Raw genomic sequence first — 10,018 nt, 5'->3', positions numbered from 1 at the left:
ACCTATTCATTCACCCACCCACCCATCCACCCATCCACCCATCATCCATCCACCCACCATCCATCCACCCATCTATGCACCCACCCATCCACCCACTCATCCATCCACACATGCAACAACATGAAGCTCTAAGTCAGGTGCTCAAGGAGCTCCCTCTGAAGGGAGACAACCTGGAACTCTACGTGCTATCCAGGATGTGGGGTGGACCTCCCAGGAAACGGCCTCTGCTCTCAGTTCAATGAAACCAGATGAGGTGTGGAGTTGCCATTTCAGTGAGGGACCAATGCTGAGACGTGGGCCCCTAGCCCCCTTTGCATCATCTGTCCTGGCTTCAGACACTCTGCCCCTCCAATATTCAGTTTCCTGTCCCATTTTGTAAGGACACCATTCTCTCAGGGCCTGCACAGTGGGGGTCACTTTGAGGTGGCCTGTGTGCTGGGCAGACCTGAATTTCCTGCCTGCCCCTGTCTTCCAGGAGGAGGTGGTCACAGCTGGGAGCCATTCTGTGGGTCACTCGGGTTCACTTGCTGTAAACAGATCATGTCTGATTAAGGCAGACCTTCAAGGCTGAACTGCACTTGCAAAGTTTTCTGCAGTGGGCCAGCGACCTCCCGCCTCCCCACCCAGGGTTTTCTGTCCCTGCAGGGCTGCCCCCAGATACCCGGGCTACTTCCACTCATGGTAGAAGTGCTTCCCCACAGTGGGAACATAAGAACCTGCTTTTGGCTTTTCTGAACTCCAAACCTCACTAACCAAGGGGCATGGGTTACTCATCAGCCTCCATAAAATTCAGAGGTGACTAACGCACCCAAGAACCCCCAAGCTGCTCCCTGCTATAGTTCTGTCTTCCTGAGTGTGGGTTGTTTGCTCCGGACGTCACTGAGGACGGGTGGATCCGAGGCAGGCGCCATGGCCATGGGGACATATGGGCCGAGCCCGGGCCCAGCCCGTCCTACCTACCTTGGGTTCCATAACTGGGTTTGCTTCAACTCTTCCGTCAGGGGATCTGCGTATCCTAAAGACGGTATGTAAAATATTTATTAAGAAGAATCTCTATTTTTAACTAGGGATGATTTCAGTTCTATTATTCATGCAGCCTCGGAGGGCAGGCTCCCAGGAGCCGTGAGACAGAGCAGAGGCGAAGCTGAAATCAGAGACGGGGGCCTGGAGGAGGGCCGTGGGGGGCTCGGGCAGGGGCAGGGCAGCAGCTGATGTCCTCACCTGACTTCAGCCCAACCTCCAGTTCAGGTGCAGGGTTGGCAAAGGCGTTGGCCCCGTTTTAAACCCTGGCATCTGCGTCCTCAGCCCACCCTCCCCAGGGTCCCTCTCTCAGGGGACAAGCCCAGAGTCGTGTAAGAATTCCTTGACCGTGGCCCCTTCTGCTGGCAGAGCCCGGGGTAAAGCTCGCTGTCAGAGACTGGCACCCCCTCCCCCGGCAGCCGCATGCCGACAAGGTCTTGAAAAACAGCCTGTCAGAACCCAAAACCCAAACAAGAAGACACTCCTGGCCTCCCACTAGGCTGGACAAGCTGCACGGCAGTGACCCCCTGGGGGACAAGTTTCCAGCCCTCTGTCCCTCCCCAGATCCCTGGGTGCAGAGCTGCCCAGACCGGCTCCTCACACTGGGCAGTGGTGAGGAACTGGGGCCCTGAGTCCACGGGCCGCCTCTTAGCCATTCTCCTCCCCAATGCCCACCTGTAAGCGGGGACCCAGTACCATGTTCCTTCCGGAGGGTTCTGTTCATAGAAGAAGCTACTGCCAGGGCCTGGCCCAGCACTGGCTACAGCGGGTCCCCGGTCAGTAACCGAGACGCTGGTGACACGGGCACACACCTCTCACGAGGATGCCTAGTCCATCTGTTCAGCAGAGAGGGAGGGAGATGGACAGACAGACAGATGAACGGACGGTCCTCAGCCCCAGGCCTCGTGCCTGACACACGTCATTTCACTCATGTCCGCTCAAGTCCATGCACTTGGCATCGTGGCTGTCACCCTGCAGACGAGGAGTCAGGCCCCGGAAGCCCTTCTGTCTGTCCTTCCTCACACACATCACGGAGACAGGCTCAGGGAGGGGGTTCCCAAGGCGAGTCACACTCTGGCTGCTACTGCTGCTCAGCCATCCAGGTGCAGACCCGGCCTCACTGTCTGGGGCACCCCTTCTCGTTCCTGGACATGAATGAGGGGGGCAGAGGCCACCCCACAGGCCGCCCTTGAAAGTCTGTACCGTGCCAGGCACCCCAAACCCCTGCTCCAGGCTCTGCGCCAGCCTGACCTTGCCCAGCGGAACCCGTGGAGGATAAGATTAGTGGAGGGAAGGACAGTGCCTGGGGTGTAAGAACATCAGGGGCGAACACTCAGGGACAGAGCAGGGCGGGGCTGGGGGCAGACAACTAGGTCGGTGCCAGAGGGCCCCGTGTAAAACCCAATTACGCCGCACGCTGTGAAGGGAGCGTCGCGGGCCCTAGGGAAGGTCTCCAGGTCACAGCAGCTCCAGCTTTGGCGGCTTGGCTCACCCCGGCCTGTGTCCCGGCTCTCTCTAGAGCACAGGTCCAGCACAGGCTGCAGCCACCCGGGAACCAGAGGGCGAGGAAGAGAAGGGGGGTACAGAGCCATCCTTCCTGCTCCTCCAAGGGCTGGGCTGGGGAGACACTTGCCGTTCTGCCCTCTGCCCCAGTCCTGCCCTCCCTCCCTCTGTCCCCTGTCTCCTCTGCTCCCTTTCAGTTTTGAAGCCCCAAACCCCACCTGCCTCTCCCCTGCACCCAGGCTCAGGGGCTCCCAGAAACACCCAAGGGACGTCACCCTGCCTGGGGGCCACCCGGTCACACTTGATAAGAAGCTGCACAGCCTGGATTCTTTCTATGGGCGTGTAGTTTTTCGTTTTAAAAAAGTTATGAAGTATAAAATGATGACAGAAACTGTGCTCACAGTTTTTAAAGCAGACAACAGCCCAGGTGGGGTAGAAGGCTCAGCTGTCAGGTATAAACCTAGAAGCAGCCTGGGACCCCCTGAGCCCCCTCGGGCTCATGCATGGCTTGATTCCAGGCCCTCACGTATCCCACCCCACCCCCGACTGTGGTCGGCACCCCCACCTCCCCATCCCCCCACGATGGAGCAGCGGGAGCCCCTCTTGGGGTGCTTTGCCTGCAGCCCAAGTTCAGTCCATCTTTGGCCTCAGGTGAGGTCCGGCTGCGTCAGCACTCGGGAAGACCACCCTCACCGCAGTCACTGTGCTCCATCCTCAGCACCTGCCCACTCCCTCCCATGCCGCCCTGGTTGGGGGCGCATTGCCTATGCCCCCAACTCCATTTGCAGCCCAGAGAACAGGAGGTGTCTGACCCAGAAATGGCACACGAGAGGTCTCTGTCCTCCCTGTGCCCGCTGGCCAGGGTGCTCCAGGGGGGACATGCCATGAGAAACCTCCCAACGGCCAGGGCGTTGCCCTCATGTATGGCCCTCTGTGGAGAGGCTCTGGGCTTCCCAGTGGCAGACGCTTTCATGACAACAAAGGAAAGTGGTATCCCGACCCAGGCACCCTGGAGGCCACGGCAGACGGGGAGCCCAGAGCTGGGCTCTGCTCTGCAGACAACAGCCTCGGGAGGGCGGCCAGGCTCCCTGGTGGAGGGCAGGGACAGACAGGGGCAGGAGGAGACGCAGCCCACCTCCGTGGGTCATGGTGGCTGCACACCACGGCTGGCCTGGATGGACGGTACCGTTATGGCGACTTGAGAAGCTGTTAGGTGTCAGGTGCTTTACACATTCCTCCTTCCTGTCATCCTCCCAGCAAAGTATTGCTACGTTTCAGGTGTGCTCACTGGCCTTCGGAGAGGTTAGCCTGTGCCAGGACCCACAGCTGGCAAACGGTGCAGCCAGGATCCAGCCCCAGGCTTGGCGGTGAGAGGTTGCTTTAATGCTCTTCTCAACATGTGCTCACAGTCACACATACTCAAAGCCAGTCACCTGTCTCTACACACACAACACACACACACATGCACACACACACGGACACACATGCACACGCACACACATGCACACACACGGACACACATGCACACGCACACACATGCGCACACACGCGGACACACATGCACACACACATGCATGCACACACGCGCACACGCACACACGCATGCACACACATGCAGCCACACCTCATCACCTCTTTTTCCAATGACTTATTTGTTTCAGAAACCCAGACCCTCCCCCAGGTGTCACGTTGGCTGGTAACAGCTTCTCCACCAGGCCAGGCTGTCAGCTGTAAAAAGCAAAACCTAACTGGGGTCAATTCAAGCAGAAAAGGAAATTGTTGGAAAGGTATTCGTGACTTCAGAGAAGAACCAGAAGCCAGGAGGACAAGCCCCGGCGAGGCCAGGCCCAGGCGCCCCCGCACTGAGTGTCAGGAAAGACGGGGCCCTGGCAGCGTTGCTGTGGCTGCGTAACAAACAGCCCCAAGCTATCAGTTTTGTTCCTTGCTCCCTCCCGAGATATGTCCCCACAGGTTAGCAGGAGACCTCCCTTCACCTGGGTCACACAGGGACCCAGTCACTGTGCCAGATGGAAAAGCGAGTGGTGTGGCAGGTGTGAAATGCCCCGGCCTGAAGCGGCCATAGGCAGTCTCCGACCACCGGGGACAGTGTGATTCTCTGTGAAATGGAGATGGAAATACCACGCCCACACGCTGGGGACAGTCACCAGTGCCGCTTGCCTGCGACCAGGTTCCCTGAAACACGGCTTATCCTAGGAAATTGAAGAGGCCGACTTGGCTGTGGAGCAGGACCAGCCAGGGATGGGCAGAGCCACATGTCCACCAGAGCGTGGTGGCTCCACTGACCCCTCCAGACCGCTGAGCAGGCCCCGGGGACAGAGTGCGGAGGGCCAGACAGCAGACACCCCTCTTGCTGAGTCCCTCGTCCAAGCCCCAGAGAGCCGGCCGGGCCTCCCACGCCAGGATGGGGACTCCTAAAGTCTGGCAGTCGCCGACGTGGTCACCAGGGCAAAGAGCACCCACCTTGGGCCTCTGGTGACAGGCCCTAATGCAGAGGGAACCGGAGCCCGCCCACGGCCCTGTGCGCCCCACTGCTGCCTGCTGCTTTGTCGAATTTGGCTCCTGGCCTGTCTCGCCCCTCGGGCCCTCGGCTGGCTCTTCACAGCTGTGTTCCCAGCACCCAGGACATGGCCACTCCCAGTCCAGGCGCTCGGTGACTGACCACTGGTCACCCTGGCCCAGCACTGTCCTTCCTGGGATGACCCCACCTGTTCCAGGGAGCCTCCGGGGAGCCTGGAGACGGGTCGCAGAGGAGCTGGGAGGGGGAGTGTGGAGGCTGGGAGCGCCCCCACCCCAAACCTCAGAGCTCTGCTGTGTAGCCTCAGCTTGTTTGTAATGGTCAAGGAGGGGCCATTTGATCCAGCAAGGTCGCTTCCGGGTGTCTGCCCCAGAGAAGTGAAAGCAGCGTCCAGAAGAGATATTTGCTCACCCACCTTTAAGCAGCGTTACTCACTGTCGCCAAAAGGTGGAAAGCAACCCAAGCGTTCATGGCCAGGGGCGTGGATGAAGACAACGTGGCCCGGCCACCCGGTGGAACAATATTACTCGGCCTTGAAAAGGATCCTGACGTCTGCTGTAAGGATGAACCTTGAGGACATTTGCTCCAGCCAGACACCAAAACACTAATATCCTGCGATTCCACTCCCAGGAGGTCAGCTCCATAGAGAGAAAGTGGGTGGCGGGGGAGGGGGGGGGCGCGGCGGCGTGAGCGTTTCACGGGGACAGCGTCTAGCTTTGGGAAGACGAGAACGTTCTGGACATAATGGTGGGGATGGCTGCACAGCCGTGTGAATGTGCTTCGTGCCACTGAACTACACACTTAAAAATGGTTAAAATGGCACATTTTGTTACGTATATTTTTCCACAATTAAAATAAATTTTTTAAATTTAAATTTCAAAATGGGGAGGGCTGTTGTGCAAGGGCCCAGCCCGTGGTGCCGCTCAGGGGCCCGCTTTCCCCCCCCTCTCTGGCTTGGCACTGAGGCGCCCCCGAGCCCGGGACACCCCCGGCCTACGTCTCCCTACATCCCCTGTATTATTACTGATACCTGAGGGAGGGAAGGCAAGGCCTCGGCAGCGGGCATTTACTCAGGGCTCCTGCAGGCCAGCTCTGCTCTAAGGGCTTCACGGGCCTGTGTAACTTAGCCCTGGGCACAGCCCAGAGAGAAGCCACCTGTCTGAGGACACACAGTGGCTCGAGGAGAAGCCGGCTGTGGCCCAGACCGTGATGTGAAGCTGGCCACCCACGGCCAGGCCCCCTGGCCGCTCCACACTTCCCAGTATTGCCTCACGGGTGCTCCAGGCCAGGGCTCAGGGGCCTCGTGGGGAAAGCGGCCGTAGAAGCCTGCCGCGCCCACGGCCTCGGTCGGTCCTGTTTCCCGGGCTGCGCCGGGCCAAGGTTTTGGAAATGCATGCCAGGCCTGCCAGGAAGGAACTGTCTGTCCTTGTCCTATCCTGGTGGTGATGTCCAGCCACAACTTTTCTGCCTGGACAGACCCCTGGTCCCAGCACGTCCCCCTTCCCTGGATGGTCCCCAGCCGCCCAGCTGCACAAGGGCCACAGGATGCATCGTGCCACGTCCAAGCTCACAGAGTGTTCGTCTTGTCCTATTTCCCCAGAGCCGGCGGGCACAAAGGCCCCACAGGGCCAGGAGACCCGGCCCAGGGCTGGCCTCGCCCTTTTCTTGGGGAGCCTGTGCAGCTCAGATGTTTAGACCCCAGCTCTCACACCTGTGGCACCCACAGGGCGCCTGGGGAAACAGACCTCTCCAGGGGTCTCTGGGGCTGTGGGCGGCTATGTGCCCCCAGGGTCACTCGGGACAGGGAGGATCACCGCCCTCCATGAGCGGACGCAGACACGCGTGCCGGCGCAAGCAGTGCCCAAGCCTGTGTCCTGGTCGTGTGACTTGTGACCTGTGTGCACGTGGCTGTGGAGAGCCTGTGTGGGGGAGGGAAGGGTGTCAGGCAGGGACAAAAACACCCCTCACACTGTGGGCGCACCCCGGGCGAGCTGTAAATGCTACGGCAGCAAATCAATTTTACAAAGCAATTTGTCCTCTGTCTACAGCTGGCCCCAGGAGGCTTAACTTAATCACCTGGAACAATGTCAGAAGATAGCCGGGGACGCACAGATCCCTGCCTTCCGAGGACATCGGTGGCCTCCCCAGGGCCTGTGGGGACCGCAGAGCAGAGGCCGCGAACAGCCGGCCCACGCAGCATTATGAAGTGGCCCTGTCTCTCCAGGCTGTCTGCTTTCTCCCCTCCCCGACCAGAACCAGAGCTCTCCTGTGGCCCCTGCTTCCTCCCTAGAAAGAGGAGCCAGGCTGCCCCCCACCTCCTGCAATGCCCCCTCCCCATTGGAAACGGAATCCCTGGGAGGGATCTGTGGGCGGCAGGCACGGTGGCACCTCCTCTCTGGGAGGGAGTGAGGCCTAGATGAAGGACTTTCTGCTGCAGTGAGCCCCAGCAGGGGTCTCATGGACTGTTAACCGTCCCCAAGGGCCACACGGGGTGATGGTGACACAGGCTGTGCGGTGAGGCCCTTCACTCACTCTCCCGGGAGTCATTGCACCCATTCCTGGGGCAGTGGGGTGACCTGCATCCAGGAGCACAGAGTGAGGTTCGGCTGTGGTCTTAACGGCCACGTGTAGCCGTTCTGGAGGGGCACGGGGTGGGCATCCCCTTGCCCACCGTCACCCTGGCCCTCCTCCAATGTCTGGGTTCCAGGGAGCTGCCCATGACTGGCAGGAAGGGAAAACCGGTACCAGCTTTGAAGAAACGTTTTCTGTGAATGGTCCACTCACCCTCCCTCCGGCAGCAGCAGGGGCCCTGGCAGCAGCTGGCAGCCAATGGCAGCGGAGCTGCTGCTGCTCCCGCCTGGGAAGGCCCCCTCCGTCCCCTGGGGCATGCGTGGGACTCCCCCCTTCCCCAGGTCTGCTCGCCCCCACCCCGAAGCCTGTCCCTCCCTTTGTGTCCTCTGCCATCCTTTTAAAGGGAACACTGCAGATTTAAACCACAAATTAAATTTTTAATGAAACCGCATAACAGTAGTGCCCGATGCGATGCAATATTGATGAGATCACAGTGTCCAGCGGCGGGAGCTCGCCCCGGAAAGCTTTTTAGGATGTTATGCAATATGGAACCAAATTAATTATTTGCAACAAAGGGATCCGTGTCTCTGTAGTGCTGCTGGGGCCCAGTGAGTGTAAAATGGGCGTTTTTTTTTCGTTATTACAGCTATAAATGGCAGTCCCGGGAAGGAAGCGGAGACTTCACAGACCCAAACACTCCAAGCATGAGGCCAGATAAGAGGACAGAGAGTAGCGAGAGGGAATGTGAGTTCATGAGAGAGGCGGAGAGCGAACGCTGGGCGTGGGGGGGTCGGAGAGGCCCCGCCAGGGAGCACTTGGGCCTACAAGCCAGATACTGCAGCAAAATGCAGCAAATTTCTTCAAAGCAGGCTCCGAGCTCCCCCACCCAGCTCTCCGAGGCACCCCCTCACTTAAAGGGGCAGCGAGCAAAGCTGGGCACCTCCAGCTGGGGTCCAAGGTGAGGCTGCCCCACTGGGGATGACAGCCGCCCATGTGGAGGGCCCGTCCATGGCTGCGGGGCTATGAGGTGGCCTCACAACGGCCATCAGAAGGCACGCTTCCAGGCGGCCAGGCCTCCGTCCTGCCAGCCCCCCACCCTGTGCTCCCCACCCCGCAGCCAGCAACCTAGGGGTTTTCCATGTGGCACAAACAGGCAAAGCTCTTCTCCCTCCTGCGGTTTTGCTTGGTGGGTGGCAGTTACAAGACAGCTGGCAGGAGCTGGGAAAAGGCCACCAAACAAGACTGTTGGGAATGTCCCCAGACTAATGTCAGGACTAAGGAGACAGAGAAAAAGAGGCAGCAGAGCTGTGTCAGAGGCCTGCGGCGGGGAGACAGGGCTATTGGGTTCATGAGAAATCACCCGCCCGGGGCCGGTCACGGGGCCAGGGGCTGAATATGTCAGCCTCGTAACACTGAATGGACACTGAGTCCATACACAGTATATGTAATTTGAGGTGTCCTTCCCCCCACACCCACCACCCTTGTTTCCAGCCATCAACCCACCTGGTCACCAGGACAGCCTCCTAACCGCTCTCCCTGCCGCCTCTGGTACCTGTGCTGGACCCACTCTCCATTGAGTGGCCAGGAGAATTTTTCTAAAACAGCCACCTGATCCAAACCCTTCTGAGGCTCCCCATGTCCCTAACGCAGTCTCAGCCCTTTAGTGTAACCTACAAAGAAGGCCCTGTTGACTCCACGTCTGCTCCTCTGCTTATCCCACACTGCCCGATAGCTATTCTCAAACACCTGGCTGCCTCAGGGCCTTTGCACGTGCTCTCTTTCCTCACCTAGAACACCTCTGTGCCTGGACAACACCCCCTTCTGCTTCAGAGCTCAGCTTAAACGTCACTTCCTTAGGAAGACCCTCCCTGATCCCCGGCCTGGGTCAGGGCCCTGCCACGTGCTCCCCAGACATCCCTGCATTAGCTGGGTTCCCTGAAAAGCGGGGCCTGAGGCTGGCAGGTAGTTTATCTGTGAAGTGGCCCGGGAGGGAAAGGAAATGCAAGGGTGAGTAAAGGAGTTGGCTGCTGCTGGGGACACCTGGCGTGCAATCCCCTGCGGCCTCTGTGGCTTATGAACCATCCAGCACCACCTATCTGGGGGCAGAGAAAGGTTCTCGACCACCGATTCTTCATGCCTTTGGTCCAGGGTGGCCTCCCACGCCCTGACACCCCTCCCACTGCTGAGGTGTGCAAGCGAGTGTGCAGAACAGGTTCCTGTTGGTGCCCCCGGGCCCCCAGGAATGAGGGCCACCTGTCTGCACCTGTGGGGAGCGGGCTGCAGCCAGTGCAGACCTGACACCTAGCAGTGGCCGCAGGAAGAGGTGAGGCTGACAGGCGATGGGTGTGCTCCCTGCCACAGCTCCTCACACTGCAAGAATCCCTGGTT

The sequence above is a fragment of the Hipposideros armiger genome, unplaced genomic scaffold, assembly GCF_001890085.2.
Source record: "Hipposideros armiger isolate ML-2016 unplaced genomic scaffold, ASM189008v1 scaffold_87, whole genome shotgun sequence".
Classification (NCBI taxonomy): Eukaryota; Metazoa; Chordata; class Mammalia; order Chiroptera; family Hipposideridae; genus Hipposideros; species Hipposideros armiger.
This window is presented reverse-complemented; position numbering follows the sequence as displayed.